Source organism: Hippoglossus hippoglossus, chromosome 7, assembly GCF_009819705.1.
Source record: "Hippoglossus hippoglossus isolate fHipHip1 chromosome 7, fHipHip1.pri, whole genome shotgun sequence".
NCBI classification, from domain to species: Eukaryota; Metazoa; Chordata; class Actinopteri; order Pleuronectiformes; family Pleuronectidae; genus Hippoglossus; species Hippoglossus hippoglossus.
Genome location: NC_047157.1, coordinates 5,404,949 through 5,426,922, shown reverse-complemented (window position 1 = coordinate 5,426,922; position 21,974 = coordinate 5,404,949). Strand labels below are relative to the sequence as shown.

Below are 21,974 nucleotides of genomic sequence, written 5' to 3'. Positions count from 1 at the left end.
TATTATACTTGTAGGAAAGCCCAATATGTTTTTCTAGCTGCTATCAAGCTCCACTGTCTAAAACCAATTAAAAACACTTCAATCCATAGTACTGACTGACAGATATGCACAATTTGCACTTTAAACATCCCCTGACTGTGGCATTTCACTTCCCTGTACCGCATGCTGTAATGTGACAAAAAAACTGAATCTAAAGGAGCCATGCTGTTGCATTTGGGGATATGTTCCTCTTTGATTATTTTATGTCAATCAATTTGCGTACATGCTAACACACCAAGTCTATTCTCAACAAATGCACTATTGTGTAAAATCCACAGCACCCTACTGTTTTACAGAAAATAGTTTTTTCCCCAATTTGTTGTCCTTAGCTTGGTACCAAGCGGGTTTTTCAGTGCCTCGCCTTGGCTTGAGAAGATGAAAGTGTTGCCAGTAGACTATCACTTTGTTTTTTTTGGTATTTTCGTGAGATTTGAGGTTGTTTTTATATATTAAAAATTCTATATAATATTGCCAACCTTCTTCTTTAAATGCAGTTTGCAAGATCCAAATACATTTGGAAATAACATCTCACCATCTATTGCCTTTGTTGAGCAGAAGTCTTCCTTCACCTTATCACCTGGAGTCATATCCCATTCTTTCCTCTCTCTGTGAATGATTAATAATCTGTAAAAACAGAGAGAGACAAGAGACAGACTGAGACGTGACTCAGTGACAGACGGTGAGCAAGATACACGATGACTCTCCACACCTTGTTTTTCAGAATGTTATAACATCTGGTTCATGATTACACACGCTCAGTGTTTAAAACTTCGCTGTGCTCCCTGGATGACAAGCACCAGCAGCCAGACTATCACTCACATGTGGAACATTCAAAACAACAACAACTCACATTTCCCATTTCCACAGCCATCACTCAACACCTCTGAGGAGAGTGCTTTGCGGACACTGAGAGCCTTCGCATTAGAGATAAAAACACCTTTAAATATTGAAGAGGTTCCTCAGACCTTTCACTGACCTCGCTGAGAAGCGATCACATACAAATAAATAAATATGTGCTGTACACACAGCGTATGGAGCGAGCTCTAAAAAAGCCCTACTCGGATTTCATATTAAAACTGAGTCCTGGTCAGATTATTTATTAACCACAACTCAGAGAACGAAAAGAAGAACATTGCCATGTGTCTGAGTGTATCATGAGTGTGATATTCATAAAAATGCAATATTGAGCTCTGTTACTGTGAAGTGTGAATAGATTGCTATAAGACATTAGACATGCAATGCCATCTCACCTAACTGTCTACCCCCTGGGGCTGCAATCAGGACAAAGACAAGGAGGGGCTGAAAGGGAGGAGACCGGGAATTTGTATTTGTGCGTGGGTGTGAACGTGTGTGTGTGTTTTTGTGTGTGGGTGTGGGTGGATATAACCCGGAGCCATCAAGGAGCAGGTGTCTTAGTATGTGTCTGCTAAGTGGGCTGAGTGTGTCTCAGGCCTGCTCTTTACTTATTCATGAGCAGAATAAGAAGTATAATAAGTAATAACCTCCACGCCCACTGTCAGAGGGTTTGAGCTCAGTGTGTGTTTGTGTGTGTGTGTGTGTGTGTGTGTGAATGTATAAAGAGACAGGCAGTCTGTTAAACAGGGCTGAAAATTCACACAGTCCTTAGAGACAGTGGAGGAAAAGTCTTTATGAAAATCTTGAGCTCTCAGATATGAGCTCTTTTTAGAAAAGAGCTCATACTCCCCAGCAGAACTCCCCTCAGCTATGTTGTCTCCTACGAACATGTTTCTATACAACTAAACTACAACAGCAAATAAGCTTTGTTGGAAACATAATAACTGGTCTTTCAGTTTGAGAGCATGACTCATTGATTTCACGTTCAGATTTTGTTATGCTTTCACTCAATACTCTGTTTTCAAATAGCCCCTGCTTGTGCTTGGATTTCCTCTGCTTGTGCTCAAACTCTGCTGTTTGAACAAAGCTTTAGCTCTTCTCCTCGTGCCCATGCTGCTTCTGTGCGCACGTGACAAGTCTGCCCTTGGATTTCTCCTCTGTTCCCCAACCAACAGAATGCCAGGTGTAGTGATGACAATCGTACCGCCCTTATTGTGAGTGCGGCCTCTCACGAGAAGCCAGTGTAGTAATAAAGCCGTGGAGAGTGGTACTGCACGAACCCAGTTATACTGACCTTCACTCTCATGGAATCAAAGCTAAAACACCCACAGAGGTGCACAGAAGCAGCCTGAGTGCGAGAGCTGAATATAGAGCGTAGAAAATATTTCCGAGCAACGAAATATCTGAGCGCAAGCGCACAATCTGAGCACAAGCATAGCACAAGCAGAGCAAATCCAAGCATAAGTAGGGGGTATTCGAGTGCGACCACATGATTTTGACAGAAAGCATTAGAAAATCAAAAGTGAAATCTAAAAGTCCTGCTCTTATAGTGAAAGACTACGATCTTGAATAAAAAAATGTTAAAACTAAATCTGCTGGATCATGTTCAGAGGCCAACGATTTTTTAATGAATGAATGGTTATACAGCACCTGAGCAGCCATAGGGGAAGATGATGGCACAGAGTGCATGAGTGTTACATAAGAAACCAGGCTTCATATCCAGTGTTTCCTGTGGTTAGGTGTAGGCAACAGAAGGACTGTGAGTGACTAAGGTTTCGAAAAGATTGTGGGGTTATTTTTGTGTTTCTTTGTGAAATGTATATGGTCAGGATGATTTTTCTGTTTTAAACCAGATCATTAACTTTCCCTTACCTTAACCAATATAATACTGCTGGTCTGGAGTCACTGCAAGTAGATATTGTTCAGCTTGGTTGGAAACAAATCTGTTGTCTGGGAAATTCTCCTGAAATATTTAGTGCAAACATATTCCTGACTTTTCAGATATTAAAACAATTCCTCATTCTGTTAACAGGAAATACAATCAGCTTACAAGTATGTTTCAAACTAATTTCCTGTTGCTGCACATTTTGCTGTTAACATTTAGCTCATTCGGTGCTGTCCAGCCTCACAGAGAAGCTGGCTCAGTAGATGTACACAGTGTATTTGTACAGTGGGACAGAGTGAAAGCTTCTTGAGCTGCATGTTCCACACTGTTAAAGAATTCCTGGAGGTGCCATGCACTAAATCCTGATCTGGTCTCAGTATGAGATGTATTATTGTACAGTTTTGACATTTTTGTCCATCAGGTCAAGGAGTGGTCAGCGATTAGTTGCGGCCATAAAAGTCATCAGCTCAGGTTGAAGTGCAACATATTTGAACTTTCGGTGCACCACAGCTCCACAACACACAATATAAAATAGAAATAATGTGAGGCACACACAGCAGCTGTTGTCCACAATACTGTGAATGTGCCTTCAATCCGTTCCATTATAGATATTAAAGCACAGTCTACAATTACAGGTTCAAGCCAATGGTAAAATATGGCATGACACACAATTAAAGAAGAATAATAAAGTCATAAAATGATATCAGCTAACAAAACCTCCAAAACTTGCATCAACCGAAGATGCAGGTCAAACCTGACCAATAGTGATCCGCGGGTCGGCCGATAACCCACAAGTTCCACAGATCGACCTCAGTCAAAATAAAACGACACCAGTAAAACAACCTTTCAACTGAAAACTCACAGAAACAGAAAAGTGAGCGTTTCAGAGCATTATTTTTTTATTTAATTTCAGATTGCCTTCAGTCAAAAACTGCACAGAAACAGCTTGAGTAAAAAGGAGAGCAATCGTGTGAATGGGTTGTATTTATATAGTTCTTATCTACTCTTCATGACCACTCAAAGCACTTTTACAGTGTGCTTTTTGCCATTCACCAATTCACACACAGAATCTCAGTGCAGCAATTTATCTATCACAGATAATAATTTGAGGTTAAGTGTGTTGCCCAGGGACACTTCGTCATGTGGAATGGGGAAGCATGGGATGGAACCAATGACCATCTGGTTAGTGGATAACCTGCTCAAACACTTGAGAGTTTTTTATCTGCAAATAGCAGGAGCTGGGCAAATGTACACGTGAGCAAGGGGCTATTTGAGATAGGGGGCTGGGTTTTGTGGGAAAATATATTTTTATGATAGAAAATGAGACCATCATGCCACTGAAAACAACTAAAGCAATTATGAGGCTGGAGGGATAAGGGACAATATAGCACTTTCTTAAGCAAAGCATTCAGTGGGTTCAAATACAACTTTAAACAATTGCAGAGTCAAGTAAGCTTAAAACTTGTTCAGTTGGATTTTTGTTCTCGTAACAGAAAGCCTGGGAACTGTTCTAGACAAATTCTCACTGCCACTCCAAGCAGGCTTCCTCACCTGCTCTTTGACCGGTCATCATGCTGCAGTCAACATATTTATAGCCTACTGCGACCCCATCGCCATGGGAACTTCCTCTTACCAACCAGCATTGATAGCTTCCTACGAACTACCATGAAATCACAGTGAATAACTGTGGTGTGGGACAAAATTGAGATGGAGGGGAAGAACAGAGACACGAGAAATCCAGCTGTGGTCGATGAAGTCGAAGAGGGGAAGTCCAATCTGGAATATTTCTCTTGACATCCAAGACCTTTTAAGGGTCTGCGACATTTTCACTTCATCCATCATCTAAAGGAGAACTCTTTAACTTAGATTGCTCCTTACTTGTGAATTTACAGTAGCATGAATCAGCACGCTTTTACCTCTGAGCTGATAGCCAGAACAAATACATTATTCTTGTAAACTTCACCAGTCTTGTGAAAGTGGAACATCTACTTTTCCTTTTCACGAGGAGGCGTTTCGTAGTAATACAAACACCTCATCCAGCCTTCAGAGGGGCGGTTCCTCCCATGCTGTTCACCAACAATCTAAAGAGTTCATCAGTTGTCTCTGGTATGCGGCCTGTTTGTCCATGGGGCACAGTCCAACAAACTATAAATAACCACTAGTAGCCCATTAGACTGTCAGCTGAATTGGAGAGGGGATGTGGTGGTCACAAAGCCACTATGGAGTAAATATTCACATTCAAGCAAAGATTTAAAAATAAACAGACGATATATGAGGGATTTCTTCAGAGCTGCAATCATATCAGAGTGGAAAGTTTGACTAAACTCTCCACTTAAACCCAGAACTATGACTTTCTTTTAGTTGAGAGCAGGTGGGACATACCCACGCCAATCAACAGTGTGTGTGTGTATTTATTGATTTCTATTCGCTCCTCAGAATGTGGACCCATCAGTGAACCTTTGCCCTAACCATTCCCATCGCTCTCACGTTCTCCCTCTGCCCCTGTTAATTAATCACTGAGAGAGTCTGCTGTGCAAGTTCATTTCTAAAGCTGCTAATGACCCATGACAGCCCACTGGAATGCCTAAGACTTCATAAAATATGTGGGGTCAGCAGCACGGGGACAGTGGGGGACAATGGGCCCGGAGCCATGGAGCACTGCTTTGTATTGTTATGTCCTGGTGGGTCGGCTGGCGTCTCGCCCGGGGCCCCGAGACTCTGCAAAATGAGCATCTGTGGATCCCGTCCAGAGAGTACAGTAGAGAGGGTAGCAGACGGTCTGTATGAGATCAGCCATCAATGACAACACACAGGATACTACTGAGAGGATGAAGAACAGGCACACGCATCTGCCAGTACACACTTGTAACTGATTTAAAAGCAGACAGAGTTGGCATATGTTTTTGGGTGACATTCAAGAAGCTGATAGAGTCACGTTAAGAACCACGTCATTGAAATGTCTGGCGCCCACAGGACGGTTTGCTGTGTTTTCTCTAGTGACTTTTTAATGTTGAAGGAGACTGCTGATCATACAGATGACTTAAAGTTCAGAAAATACACTTATCTGCTGGTTTTCATTCTACAAATCTAGCAAAAACAGCTCCACTGCAAACCACAATTTGCACTCTCTGTGTGTGTGAATACACGGCACCATGCACGGCAGTATCCTGTTGAGAAACAGAAGACATCTGAAGGTAACTCCAGTTGTCAAAGTGTGTGCATAGCCCACCATCACTCTTCATCGCAAAGTATATGAGAGAATGTATTATGATCAGCAGCAGTTCAGTTGACCCAATAGACTGCTTTTGCTAATTCATTTAATGTTTACTCAACATTTACTTGGAGTTTGCTCCACACACTTGTGGCTGATCTATGTTCAAATAACAAAAACAATAGGTGACAACCTTGAAAACAGTAAGCTGGCTTGTCTGGGTTTTGATGCATCATCAACTTTACAGTTAACACTTAATATGTTTGGTCTAGTATTTAGGTTAAAATTAACCCTTTATATATAATTAATGTGGCCCTATGTCTATTAGGTAGAGTGCACTCAGTGCAATGTCAAGGAGCAGGTACGATTCCAGTCGACCAAGATTTTCTTTGGTTGCATTTATTGCCCTATTCATGGGCTGTGTATTGGTTGCATTCAGTTATATTTGTGGCAAGTTAAGGAAGCTGAGTCAGTTGACTACAGTCAGACTATAGCTTGTCAAAGTGAAATGTTACTCAAAAGCAACAAGAAATTTACTTTGGCTCCAGAAAACCACTGATCAATGTGATTTCACTGAAATAAACTGATTACACTGCACAATTTTGCTGTTACAGCTGGTGTTGTGCCCAAGCCCTAAAGGCTAAATATAATAACCAGCAGATCTCCAATCTTGGAAATCTAATCCCATCATGCTCGGCTAAAGCATGAGCTTACGTACAGCCACATACAGTGTAGTTGCTGGTTGTGTGTCCCTACTAAGATGGTTATATCAGTGAAAGTGCTAATATTATGAGAGACAGATGTACACATGTTTGGCCCCTCTCCATTTCCGTTGCCTTCTTTAGGGTCAATGGCCATCTCTCTCTCCCCTCAGTTCACATGCAGACACAGAGGGTCTCTCTCTCGGTGCCTCCGGTGTGCTGAAGGGGGTCTCTGTCTGCTGCTGGAGGGAATAGTGTCTCTTTCACAGCTCTCCGACCAAGTGGCTGCGATGAACGGACACAGGATAAAAGCCACTTCCCTTGGAGAGAGACTCCACGCACATATCTACATGAGTGCCGAGACACAACACACTTTTTCATGTGCACACGCCCACACACACACACACACACTGACTTCGCTCGATATATGACAGGATCCTTTCACCCTGGAGACAGTATATCTATCCCCGGGAAAGGCAGGTGTTAAGCCTGGCTGCTTGGTACAACATGACACACACAAACTGACATCCACTGTAAGACCAATGGGCTTTCATCTGCTGCAATCTGTTACTGATGATCTCTATCCTTCAAAAAGCAGCTTATATTAATGAAATGCATTTTCACTGAAGAACAAAATGGCTGTTCCTGATACTATGGCAACTTCATCAACATGTCAGTGTGAAAAAGAGGAGATAATGTACTTTAAACTTTACTACTTTTTATTGACCTACAGGTTTTCAGCATCAAATAATTGAATAATCACAGGAGACATTTTGACATATCATAGGAGGAGAAGAACGGGTGTAAATTGTACAATAATAAATGGTGGTTGAATTTCATTAATCTGCTTCAGGTCACTTGTAGGCCCACTGTCACACTGTCATTGGACACTGGAACAGAGCCATTGTTAATGCTAATAATCAAACCTTCATTTTTCCAACTTTGTCTAATGAGGAGAAAAAGAGAATTAATGTTTTTTTTATTCTGAAGATGTTTCTGGGATAACTCTTTCCCTGGTTGTTGTAGCTAACAAAGAGTTAAAGTTGCTGAGGAAGGCTGAGGACATACAGTGCCAAAATTGTTATGACTAACATTAACTAACATTAACTAACATTACAAATAAAACATATTTTTTTATAAAAAAATATGTATCGGACATTAACTCAAGAATCGTAAACCAGATCATGGAATAGCATTTTATAATAATGAATGTTTTTTTTTAATCTATTTATTTCACAAATTATTGGTTAATTTACAAAATGTCTTTATTATTATATATTTCTTTATTTTTATAATGAACTGTTTTGAGATTTATATATTTTATTTTCTAAATCATCACAACTGGCATATTCTGAAATCCTTAATATGGGTAACTGTGTTATAATGCAATGTGGATCTTCATATTTCCACTCAATATGGACGGCAGTCAAAGAGGAGAGCAGATCGAGAATTTCTTTGCAAGGTGCAACTGGTTTCTCTGAGCATATTACCAAAAAGCCTTTGACCCTCTGACCTTGACTACTTGGGAGAAAGGTGAGACTGGTGCTGTCATGGAAATATGACAGACTGGAACTGATGGTGCTGTAATTCTTCAGTTCAACATTCAACAGGCACAGGGATCAAAGAGCAGTCAAGAGGAAGCAGACGCAGGGGGTAGATGGGCTTAATGAGACGGAGAGAAGGCAAGAGAGAGAGAGAGGGAGAGAGAGAATGAAAATGATTGACAATAGCAGCTGAGGGCCAATTTAACATTTTAACTAGAGAAAAAGCAAATGACCATAAGACCCAAGTGGCCCTCCAGAGCAGTAAAATACAGCCTTCTCGAAAGTTTGCGTGGTAACAAGGATACATTTAAAATGTATTCAATATGACAGAGCACGAAGGGATGGAAGACTAAAAGGCTGATTCAGAGTCGTCTCATTGTCATATGTTATAAATTTTCAAAGTGCATGTTTGAAAATAGTGCGATGGGAAAACGTGGTCGTTAACCCAACCTACTTCAAACAGCATATTGTCAACCAACTTGAATGGGACCATACAATTAAATGAATAGTAGTGTGTGTGTGTGTGTGTGTGTGTGTGTGTGTGTGTGTGTGTGTGTGTGTGTGTGTGTGTGTGTGTGTGTGTGTGTGTGTGTGTGTGTGTGTGTGTGTGTGTGTGTGTGTGTGTGTGTGTGTGTGTGTGTGTGTGTGTGTGTGTGTGTGTGACAGAGCGTGTTCAGTGGCCAGTGGTCAGACCCTTACAAAGAGCCTCTGCTGACAGAGTTGTACCACAACAGCATGGACAGCAGCCAACAAATCCTGCCACAATTACAGACTTCATTTCTCTGGACTCCCGCAGGAAAGTCAGCCAGTCGGCCACACCGAGGAAGACAACATGAGAAAAGGACGAATGGATGACAAAGCAAAAAAAATAAATAATAATAACTTTCAATTTGCTTCTACATTGGATTTTAAAGCGTGGGCTGGTGGAAGCAGCTTATAGCAGGTGTACACATTGTTTGAATTCGTTATGCTATTAAATCTTTAATACTTTCTTATTGGCCTCATATACATCTATATCTTCACCCTCAACTATGACCTATTTTTATTCGGACTAAGGACTACAGACACGTTTTGTGAAAGTGTGAATTTTCCCATCATGGAGCTTTTTTCTTGTAACAAAGAAAGCTTGATTAACATGTAATTATCTAGAAGGGCGCATACTGCCATCAAGGCCCAACAGTCCCCTTATGAAACCACATTTAAATTCTCTACATCAAGATTTTTCTTTGGATCAGCACTACATTTTTCACACTGATTGCATGACTTTTTTTTCCTTTAAGATCCATGAACCATTCTCAGAGTTGATAAACGCCCTGTCTCTCTGAAATTAAAATCCTGGATCCACCCCGTGACTAAGATCCACACCAAAATGTGATGAGGTCCTCCTAGTGTCGTGTCTCACTCCTCCACAAAATTCCATGTAAATTGGTTAAGCAGTTTATTTGCACAACCCTGCTAACAAACAAACACAGAAAACATAATCTTGGTTGAGGTAATTAACCCATTTGATCGGATTTCTTTGATCCACATAAAAGTTGTGAGGTAAAATCAAAAGGGGATTATGTTTTGTAAACAAACAAGACAAAATGTAATTTAGTGAGCTGACGGATGGAATTTGTTGGGTTTGGAAAAATATATGTTTTCCCTACATCCAGGCTGAAATGAATATCAAGCAATTGGACACTGACCAACTTAAAGTACTCTGTTATTCTTGCGTAAACCACTGAGATAAGTAGTTACTTACTTAAAAAGGTCCAGTGTGTAAGATTTAGGTGAAAGGGATCTATTGACAGAAATTTAATATGAAATAGTCCTAGTGATGTTTTCACGAGTGTGTTTCATCTAAATTATACAAATTGTTGTTTTATTTACCCTAGAATGGGCCCTTTTTTAAAAAAATACTTTATATTTACATCGGGGGGGGGGTCTTCTCTATGGAGGCCGCCATGTTTCTTGTAGTAGCCCAGACTGGACAAACTAAACACCCTTTGAGTTTTTATGAAAACTGAAGGTTACCACAGGTTCTCTTTCATGTTTGGAAGAGGAGGGTGAGGTGAGGGGTGTTCAGCTGCAACATGCAACTTTATGTCACTAAATTCTACACACTGCAACTTTAATGTAAAAGAAAACAATGTTGATTCAACTCAAAGAAAGTATCTCAGTCAAACCTGATCATTTTCAGAGCTGTTACAAAAGTAAAGGGGGGAAAAAGATGGACAAAGGAATTTACATTCTGTTTACAAAAAGACAAAGCAGGCTTCTCTGTGGCTAGTTTGGGGTTTGGAATCAGATTGGCCATATGCTCGATGAAGCATCACGTCATCTAGGACGCGCTGGTCATGGTCATTGTGTGGCAGAATGCTAAGGAGGTGGCAGTGGGACGTGCATGCGTATTCATTTGTTTGTGGATGGTCTGCATACATTACCACCTACGGCTTGTACAGCCACATCTCCACTGCAAGTCAGACGTGCACGCTCACACACAGGCATGGTTCTTTCACAGCACTCAATAGCCTGAGAAAGCCCTTTGTCGTCCTTCGTTGTCGTGGCGACGTGCCTGGGTCGGGTGAATAGAGAGTGGAGGTCCAGCTCTCCCGGTCTGTGGGCATTTTAATCAGCTTGACACACTGTCTGTGGTCTAACAACACTTTTGCTCGTCTGCTCTCTCTCTGAGACCAGAGACACTTTTCTTTTCTTTTTTTTTTTTTTGAACAAGCGCATTCTCAACAAAATCACTTTGGTCTCATTTTATGATTCAGAGCTCTGGGAAACATCAAGACTGATTTTCTGCTGCACTATTAAATTACAGAGTTGACCATGAAAACAAAAAAGGCCATATCCTGATACAAGACCAATGATAGTGAACCAGAGTATTATTGCTAATAAGCCTGGACTGAGAGGGGAAAATCTGGTCTGCTGTGTCCCCATCCTCCAGTTTAATAAGTTTTATGGTTATGACACGTGCAGTATGTCTTCTCAAAAGCCAAGAATAAGCCGAAAGATACCCGCCATCTATTCCCAGAGGAACTTCCTTACTGGATGTTTGAGTTTGGAACTGGGATCTGAGCACATCAATTGTTTTATTCATGAAAGCGTTTGCAGCTCATGACCCTTGGCGAACCTGTGACTCATAACATGCTAAGTGGAGCCAGTCCTGTGTCCCCTTTTGTCTCACCCTTCTCAACAAATCCTAGCGCCTGTCTCTCACCCTCTCTCTCACCCTCTCTCTCTCTCTCTCTCTCTCTCTCTCTCTCTCTCTCTCTCTCTCTCTCTCTACCGGGCCTGGTATCTCAGGCGCCTATCTGGATGCCACACATTTTCTAAACATTAAGTCAGGGATTCTTGGCGGTTGTTGTCCCTGCTCAATGACTGGTGCAAGACGCTGCAGGACTGTATCATTACGTTATTACTTGACTTTAAAAGTCAAGATGAAATTACATTTTTAACAGGAAATAGCTGTAAAAACACAACTAAGCTTCAAGCCTCCTGGTGGGTTTTACTATGTGCTTTCAATAGCAGCTGCTGACTGACATTTGAGTGCCAGCATTGGTAGGTGACACACAGTCAACTATATCTGGGTGTTTCTGGGGGCTATAGGCTACTCTAAAGAAAATAAATAAAAAACCCAAACAGATCAACAATTTATATTTTGTGTTCACAGAAAAAAAACTACAGCTCCCATGAAAAAAAAACAAGAGAAGCAGTGAATGTATTTACATCATTGCAACTTGGTTTCGTCCACATCTCTAAAACTCACCAACACTCTCTTCAGCTTTTTAGGTGAAATCACTACTATCTACAACCATTTACAATGTTCAGACTTTTCTGAAATTGTGTTCATTAATGGCATCTAAAAACATAAAATAAATGATGTCATATACAATGTGAAAAATGTGGTTCACCATGTGCATCCTGGTTTTAGCCTAAATGTCCTTTGTTATCCTTCCACGGAGCCGTTTCGCCGTTTGTGCGTGGATAACAGCGGAAATTAAGGCTAAAATAAAATAAATGTACTAGTTTTGAAAGCCAGTGCTTACGGACACTTGGATGACACCACAGGAACAGTATGCAGGCACTTTATAAAAAATGTTCTGTTGTTTTTTACGTTTAACAATTGGTCACCATTTAATTGAATTGGATTTGGCTGCAATGCTGTTAACCCCTGAAACTCCCAAAATGTTTTGTGGACTCAAACACTTGAGTAATTAAAATTTTTGGGTAAACTATCCCTTTAATACCTACTAGCAAGCTAGGCTAACACTTCCACTGGTAAAGTGGAAGCTAGTTAACCTAGCTTGCTAACAATAACAACATGCTTTAACCTCAGCACTCTGAACATTATGCTGTAATGAGCAACTGGTTCATTGTCAGCAAATATGTTTGGTCTTCTAAAACATGAGGCGCTGCAGCCTGAAGATAAAAGACCTTTGGCTGTTGTAACTAATATAATCTAAGGGAAACTGAGATAGAAATCAATTTGTGTATTAGCTTTATGTGTTTTGGAGCAGTGCCAAATGGTCCTTGTAGTTAGCAGAGTTGTTAGTGGTGACCTGAACTTGCGACCCTATTGGCAGCCCGAAGAAAGAGCTGTTGTGGGGTCAGTTCTACGAACACACTGGGTGCTCTGTCCGTCTGCTGCAAAATAAAATCAGCGTGGGAGTCTGAAGCCATTTGGATGTTTATAAATGGGTTCGGGTGTCAGACCTGAAATAGATGAAAGTATCTATCAGGATGAAAATTGGTAACTGTTTCAAACTCAAATTTGTGCTGCTGATTTTTAGAGATGCAGATATAGTTCTTAAAGCTGTTAGCTGCTTGGTTGCTTGGCACTATCTGACGGTTAAACCACAGCAAAAACAACACAATAAAGGTTTAATGCCTTAATACCTCACTGGCATGGCTGGTCACCTCTGTGTGAATGCATGCAAAGACCGCCCACTTTCATCCCAGACATGTTTTATCTGCAGCCAGAGCACCCATGCAGACATAATCTCACAGAATCACTAAAAAGGGAGCAGTGACAGGCGTTCCTAATTCACATTTCATTCTGAATCACACTCTACAGTGCAGGAGTCCAACAGGATTTTTGCTCATTGGGTGGCTACTGGTGGGTACTTCCTGGTCGCAGCGTGGAAACGGCTGATTAAACAGCTTTAAAACCATGATGCCTTCATGAACTCTAACATAAGCCACCTGGAAAAGGCCGTCTAAGTAGAAACAAATCAATATAATTGATTTAGCTGTGTTCATCAAGGAACATTGATTGTCTGGAATATTTGTTTAAAAGTGGAGTGCAACACTGATGTCATGTAACTGACATCGTCAATGATCTCCTATGAAGAGATCATTATTTAGAGGGATATGACTAACAGAAATATTATGGATTTTAAAAAAGATCTACAGTTTTTATTATTGTCCCCACAAGTTAATAAAAAACTGATCCAGAAAACAACACTATCAAACAATACAAGTTTAATGAGACTTAAGAGTCTAAATCCGGGCCACCAGCTCTCTAAAGCTTAAGACCACTTAAAGCAGGGCCTTAAGCTTAACACCAATGTTAGCATGTTAACATGCTCACAGTTACAGTTGATGTTCAGTCGTTGAATGCATTCGCACATTCAACATTGAACTTGTCTGCAGACATTTCCCAGAGGAACTTTATGTTTGAGCACAAAGGTCAGTTGGAAATAAGACAGTCTTTTGTCCAGCTCTTACTGTATGAAGGACACCACAGATTCTGGGACATATTAGTGGAAAATTATTGTGATATTGTTTGTTTTTTAATTATGGAAAATACAGCCAATACGGCAAATGGTTTTCCGTGGGTTAGCATTGTGGCTACTTTCAGACATGGACTGAACTCCAGTTAATCGGAGGGGTTGTATGTGGGTATGCTAATGTCCAGTTGAGAGCCACGAAAAGAAAAAAAGAAAAAAAAGATTTCATGGTGAAAAGGCAAGGCCATACACGGAGAGGACACACACAAAGATGTCAAGACAGCTTCAAATGGCAAGGGCAGACGGTGTAAACAAAAACATCTGATCTTCGCAGCGGATTTTATATGTTACATCCTGCCCTGCCTGCTGCGCCACCTCTTTCCTGAACGCTTCAAAATGTCTTTGTTGTTGTGAATACGTCGAATCTCCTGCGGTGTTGTTCATGTGTGAAAGGCAAACTCCAGAAAATGTCCAGATGCAATTGTGCGGACATTCTCCCGAGTTCATGTCTGAAAACAACTATTACAAATACTAATACTCTTTCCCGTTTCATTCAGTATGGAGCTCATTTAGCTGTGGAAAATACCATACTGACAAGAAAAGGAGGAGCTAGACTGCCTACAAAATGGCCCAATCATAATATTTTGACCAATCCCTATTTCCTCTTTCTGTTTTATTCAAAGTGATTTCAGCTCATTTAACACCCTTATAGTGGGGGCAGGTGGGAGTGACAACCTGCCCTTCTGTCGACAAGCCATGTGACGGACAGCTTCATCAGAGAGAAAATGGACACCCCCCCCCCGTAGACACGCCTTTGCCCCCCTGATCTGCTTCCCGAGATTGGAAGAGAGGACAATCTGAGCAGGTCTTTAAGAGTGGGAGGTCTTCAATTGTCAAATGCTTAATAGACTGTGCTCTCTCCATCTTGCTCACGAACATGCAGACCTACAACACAATGAACGTGCGAGCACATGCACACATGCACACATGCACACGTACACACCCACACACACACACACTACGAGTATCCACACTTGCAGACAGTACCCCACTATCTGAACCTCTGGCAGAAAATCAAAGATGATTGATGAGTGGAGCCTGGCTGTGCTGAAGGTCTGAGGTGTGTCATTGTGATCTGGGGACAAAGAATTCATTGACAAAGGTTTGGCCTAGGATAAAATCCTCAGAAAGGCATGGAGGGGATCCTGGATATCATTAATCACATGGAGTAGCTCTTTTCATTCACTTGTCATCTTTTTCAATCAATGAAAAGCAGCGTCAGGATCACAATATGTTAAAAATCCACCTGGAGGTCCAGTTCACAGAGCTGACCCAGTCTGCTCCAGGCGGAATGAAAATGCTTTCCTTTAGCATGTGTTAAAGCATAATTAAATATGACGGGAGCGCCTCAGACAATGTGCTACATTATAAGACGCCTTGCTGCCATCGCCGACTGTGTCTCCAACAGGGCGTGTGGCTACATATCAGCAAATCTAGACAAATGCCAACCAAGCTGCTCCAGGAGTTTTTGAGAGGTCTTTGTTCAAGAAAGGGGCACAGGCATAGACCCAACACTAATATGGCTAATGGCTTAGGGAACCCCACAGCTTCTTTAATTGAAGCTAGTTATCCAACGTCCAGTGGGGAGAAAGTGGAGAGACCGAGATAAGAAAACAGCAAAGGAGAGGGAGAGAGAGACTGGGGAGAGGGTAAGGAGCCGGGTTTAACTCTGATCTTGAAAAGAAAGGAGGGGGAGTGAGGGGTGTGTGTGTGTGTTGGGGTGGGGTGGGTGTGTGGGGAATGCCTATCTGAGGACGAGGTAGCCAATCAGAATGTCCCCCGAGGTCTCAGGACACCTGGGATCATCAATGATTGATCAAACTAGAGGGTTTAACCATGGGAGAGGTGGGTAAAAATGGGAGTGAAGGGCAAGAAATACAAAGGAGTGTGTGTGTGTGTGTGTGTGTGTGTGTGTGTGTGTGTGTGTGTGTGTGTGTGTGTGTGTGTGTGTGTGTGTGTGTGTGTGTGTGTGTGTGTGTGTGTGTGTGTGTGTGTGTGTGTGTGTGTGTGTGTGTGTGTGTGTGTGTGTGTGTGTGTGATAATGAGAAAGAAAGAAAAAAGGAGGGGGGGGTTCCACCACGAGAGAAACAACAGAGAAAACATCAAAACTGACCAAAACAAAACCCACTCGGAACAAAAGGCATAAAAAGATCCAGATTCAGTTCACTGTATCTAAACGTGAGAGGTTCCGCTGTGGAAGCAGCCGCTCCCATCAAAGCCAAACCGCTGCAGCTCTACGGCGACCCTGCTGGAGCTCTACGGCGACCCTGCTAGAGCCCACATGCTTCTGGCTCTGCTCAGATGAGCGAAAGACAAATAGAGTCTCAGTGGCCTTCCTGTGAAATACTGTATATGCGCCATCTTTAAAGGGAAATGTAATTTTTTTCTGACATTCATTGGAATGTATCAGACCGGTTAAAGTATAGAATGTTAATCGACATCTTTGGTAGTTCTGACATCCTGATTGATGATTAGTGCTGTGCTATGCTGCTTACACATGAATATATCAGTATGAATCTAATACATAATGATAATAATAATGATAATTCAGGTGCCCATTTCTTGCAAGAACATTATTTTAACTTCAAAAATTAAATTGTTTTTGCTGATAGTTTATCTACTTTTACGAAAGAAAAAACTTTTTTAGCCAGCAACACTGACACTAATTTGAGTCCTATGCGTTTTGTCTTTATATGAAGATATATTATGGACGGCCATGGATTTACCTCCAAATGTATTTTAATTGTCATGTAACATGTTCTCCTTATTGTTTCACAGCCTAACACTTGGCCGAGCAGTGAAACATGTTTGTCTTGGTAGCTGGCGCTCGGGTAAAGCAGATTGGCTCCGAGGGTTGCCTGGCATTGTTGCTGAATCTTTGAATAAAGACCTGAATCCACTCCCTGTGTCAGGACTGCTGCTTCCAAATGCATTATTAATGAGGGTAGCCCGACTGATGCCTGGGATTAATTACAGTAGCTCTGAAGATTACCCCCCCCCCCCCCCCCCCCCCCCCACACACACACACACACACACACACACACACACACACACACAAACGCCCATCCCTCTTTTTTTCTTAACAAAACCATGCCAGCAATATTTTCTCTCTTCTCATTCAGGATCAGAAATAAAACATGACGGTTTGTAAGAGTCTTGACAGTGAAAACACTCAAACAGGCATTACTGTCTGGTTAAATCATTCACACTCGACACTCTGCAAAGCTTGCCCCATGAGTTTTTCTTTTAGATTTAACTTAGCAACAGTGGCACTGTGTTGTTGTCACCTGCTTGGTCACAGAGAAAAAAAACTAAAGGCCGAGAGCTTCTTCTTTGTTGTCCTCTTTTGTCGTGACGCTCGCTGACAAGTGCAGCTGCCTGATGCATCACAGTAACATAGCTAATGTGGTGAAGTCCTTTTAATGGAGGCTTTTCTCATTTGTGTTTTTCATGTATATATTTCATGAATAAAGTGTCCACACCAGCTGCTTGATGCTATATATAAAAAGAGCTTGTGTGAATTTCAGTTCCTTTTCGCACTTTGTGATTCTTCATATAGTTACTTGAGGTACATTTATTTATTACTTTATTACCTTTATTTTCGTACTTCTTCTTTATTACTTGATTCTTTTTTTCTTACTTATATGTTCACATCTGAAAGTTATATATAAGGCCAATTGAAACATAAACAAAGGAAAACTCACTCATCAATTACACATTATTATTGTGCAAACATCTATTTACTAATATATTGATTTTTTAAAAGTGCTATGTCGAATTTGGAGCAATTTGGACACTTCATACTTTTCAAATAACATGACCAATGCTCTGTAGCCGCAGCAGCTGCTGGAACTCATCAACCCAAGTGACGTTGTCTATTACGACAGCAGGTGCATTCTCGACAACCGCAACATTTCGGGGTTCTGCGTTCCTGGTCAAGCTTCACTGAAAAACAGGCGAACAGCTCTTTGTGCAGCAGCGGGAACACAGCTTCAGGGTTCTGAAGACTGATTCATTCCAAGCACGCAGGTTTGGAACAGCAGTTCCATAAAAAAATAAAACACAAAACCTACAATGCGTCTAAACTCTGATAAAATTGAATTCTCTGTGCTACACAGCTTTATGGTTAACTGAAAACTTGGACAATACAAAAACACACGGTTGTTTATTTTGCATCACTTTTCACTAAATATTCTCTAGTGTGTATTAATTGCAGATGAAATTATTCACTGACATATACTTAAACCGGTTTGGGTAACATTTAATAAAAACTACAGTGCTAAACTGTATTAGGATATTTTTTTGTATTCTTTAAATCAGTGGTCACCAACCCGTCGATCGCAATCTACAGCAGATCAGCTGTGTGTCGGTTGTCTGTTTTTCACACGCGCTGTGTGTCTGCTACTGGCGGCGGAGCTGCAGGTTTATCTCCTGCATTTCCTTCAAGAACAAGTTGGTTCATGTACTAAAGTAAATGTCAGGACTGTACGGTATGAAGATGCGCATCTTTCGGTCTGTCGATAACAATCAAAGCCCTGTTGGAACAAATGAGTGGATTCAGAAGGTGAAACGCTGGAGTGCTTTTACTTTGAAACGGGTTCGGAAAGTGTTGTAAATACATTTGTGTCATAGAGAGATTAACATTGTGGTTCACAGCAGAATAAACAGAGAAAATGATCTTTCACCTGATTTTTAATGTTTATCTGATGAATTTATGTCACAAACAAATGGTTGCAACACTTTCTGTATGCCTTTTCAAAATAAAAGCACTCAAGCGTTTCTGTTGATGGAATCCATCCCCTTGTTTAAAAAGGGGTTATTATTGTGAAATATTTGCAAGAGCAGAAAAAGATTCACGGCTTCATACTGTGTAGTACTGGTATTTATTTGAGTACAAGGGACTTCTTTCATACAAGGCAATAATCATATTTGTGGCCATATTCAAATCAAAGCCTATATGTAAAAGCATTGTGCTGCAGTAGCAGCTCCTCTGCAGAACATGTTGTGGAACTGAGAAGCTACATATTTTGCATTGTAAATATGAATTGATATTAATTTGAATATTGTGCATTGAATAGAAAAATCTGCACAACTGCCTTTCTTTGTGTATATTTATTTATTGTACATTCAGCCTTTAACAGAAATTGCAAAAAATAATAAGTATGACCCTCCTAAGTGGGTTTTTTGGAAGATATCAACAAAACCACGACTGTTTGCTGTCCTGGCTCCTAAATGGTGGAACAAGCTCCCCATTGACATTGGACAGCAGAAGGTCTATACATCTTCCGCCGCAAACTAAAAACACACCTCTTCCGACTATACCTTGAATAAAAGTTTAAACCAACAATTTAGTAGCACTTAAAAGGCACTTACTATAGCACTTTGTAGTTTGGCTTTCGTGAAGAAATTGTACTTTCTTGATTCTTGTTGTTCTGGGTTTGTACCCTCATGGTTGATGCACTTATTGTAAGTCGCTTTGGATAAAGGTGTCACCTAAATGAAATGTAATGTAATGTAATGGTAGATCTCGGCTTAAGTTTGGAATTAAAAAGTGATCTTGGGCTCGAAAAGGCTGGTGACGACTGCTTTAAATGAAACAATGTATTTGTGAGCCATTTTTGAACACTTTCATCTTCACTATTGAATGACTGAGTGCCACAGCCTGGTTAATAAAGTAAAAGAGCGTGAGAGATGGACCAATACATGGTTGCTCTTGATTTTTTCATGGGATTAGTTGAGGGGAAAAAAGCAGAAAAACACCAGCCTTATCCTTAAATTGCTATTACTATTTTGTGAATCCATAATTCTCAGCCCACATTCATTATGCTGTCATTTGGATGACATGATTGCGGTACAATTTTTCTCGCTAATCTTGCAAAAAACAACCCAGAATGTCTCAACAATAGCTGACGACTGGGCGATCACCATGTGAATGTGGCGGATCTTCCATCCTCCTCATTCATCATCCCAACACACATGCACGCGAAAAATGCTCTTTCTCGCTCAGTGTGGGTTGTCGTTGGTTTCAATTAGTGGACCCAACATCTGACACGGGGGCCACAGCAGTCTCTATTGATTGGCTGAAGCTATAGAAATGCATGTGTCAAGGGCAACTGGGGTCAAACTATGAACCACGGAAAAAGAAAAGATGCAAAGAATGACAGGAGGGAGGGACAGAGGGAGGAGAAAGAGGCAGACGGACATGGCCTATAGACATGCCTCTGTAAGAGGAAGATCCATTTAGATGGGACATGAGGCCAGAAGGCTGCAGTGTGTGTGTGTGTGTGTGTGTGTGTGTGTGTGTGTGTGTGTGTGTGTGTGTGTGTGTGTGTGTGTGTGTGTGTGTGTGTGTGTGTGTGTGTGTGTGTGTGTGTGTGTGTGTGTGTGTGTGTGTGTGTGTGTGTGGGGAGAGGACATAGATGATTTTTGCGAAGTGGTTCCTAATCTGGAAAGGAAAAGAAAAGATATTGGCTATGGGGTTTATGTGAAGTTAGTCAAGAGTAAAGTTAAAAGTTTGTCTAGGATTAAGAATCACGTGTGTGTGTGTGTGTGTGTGTGTGTGTGTGTGTGTGTGTGTGTGTGTGTGTGTGTGTGTGTGTGTGTGTGTGTGTGTGTGTGTGTGTCTGTGTGTGAGAGAGAGAGAGTGAGAGAGAGAGCGAGAGAGAGAGAGAGCGAGAGAGAGACAGAGAGAGAGACAGAGAGAGAGACAGAGAGCTTGGTGGGGGGGACGATTCAGCAGCTGGACAAACAGACTTCATCCAACTACTGTTCAACTAATGGACACCACTAACAGCCTGGAGCAAGCAAACACACACACCCACCCACACACACACACACACACACACCATAGCAATAACCTGTGGTCTGTTTCTCATCTTGCCATCACCCACTTTCATGTGAAAGCATGATAATACAATAATAAGCATGGAACATAGCTTGTGGCCTGAACCTGGAGGGAGGTATCGTTTGTGCAAACCCAGAATAACAGAAAAGCTGAGGACCCCACCTGGAGACGCAGAGGGAGCAGCTACCATCTGTCTATAACCAGTGGCACAGAGTTGTCAAGTTCAGTAAATGAAATGTCTCCATGGCAGTGACCTTGGGGGGGGGGGGGTCTGTCCAGAGGTTAAAAACCTGTACAACCCACTGATGAACATGTCCCACTGTATCTCTTTGAATGTATATGAAAAGGAAGAGTAGTATAATGTGTTAGTTACAGAGTTTCAGTTTCAGCAAGAAAGCAACCTAGTGTATTCCAAAATATGACACGAACCATTCAGCTATTTTCTTACAAAATTCCTAATTAATTGAATTATGTACAGATCATAGGGGTTTTATTTAAAAAAAATCCTGGTTAGTTATATTATAAAGTTTTGTATAAAGCTGTGGACGTTTGTATTGCAATTTCAGAATCATTACACCCTTAACCAACCACTCACTCGCATTTTTTGCGCTGCCTGCGGTGGAAAGGAAGTGTTTAAACAGGTTGTTTATTTGTTTTACCATAACACTAGATAGTCATGTTTACAGTTTCTAACACAGACAATAACACCAAACAATTCATGAAAAAGTCTTTACATGAGAAAGTTTACAGCTGAATCTTAATCTTTTCCTAAATATGTGAATCTGACACTTGCTTCAACTGAAATTTAGATCTGTTTCATTTCCTCCGTCCTTGGTGTAAAAGAATGTGTGTGTGTGTGTGTGTGTGTGTGTGTGTGTGTGTGTGTGTGTGTGTGTGTGTGTGTGTGTGTGTGTGTGTGTGTGTGTGTGTGTGTTTCACACAGGAAAGAAAGACAGAAATGTCAGGCTGTCACACATTCAGGTGTCTCTAAAGATCTGGTTTCAGTGTTGGTGTCATTCCCTCCTGTTTTCTTTTCTCACTGTGTGGTCAGCTGTGCCGTTACCCACCACTTAAAACTAACAGACGCACGGACACATGTGCACGCTCACAAACAC

At 41.2% G+C, this 21,974-nt stretch overlaps 1 protein-coding gene across 3 annotated transcripts in view; it reads right to left on the bottom strand.

Annotated features, from left to right (window-relative positions):
- Positions 1–21,974, bottom strand: part of LOC117764911 (plexin-B1-like) — a 69,051-nt gene that overhangs the window by 36,879 nt on the left and 10,198 nt on the right. The window contains exon 2 of one of the 3 annotated variants that reach the window (XM_034591067.1): positions 572–663. The exons of the other annotated variants lie outside the window; for them this stretch is intronic. The gene's annotated coding sequence lies outside the window, so the exon portion shown is untranslated. The remainder of the gene's footprint in view (positions 1–571; positions 664–21,974) is intronic. 3 annotated transcript variants of the gene reach the window in all.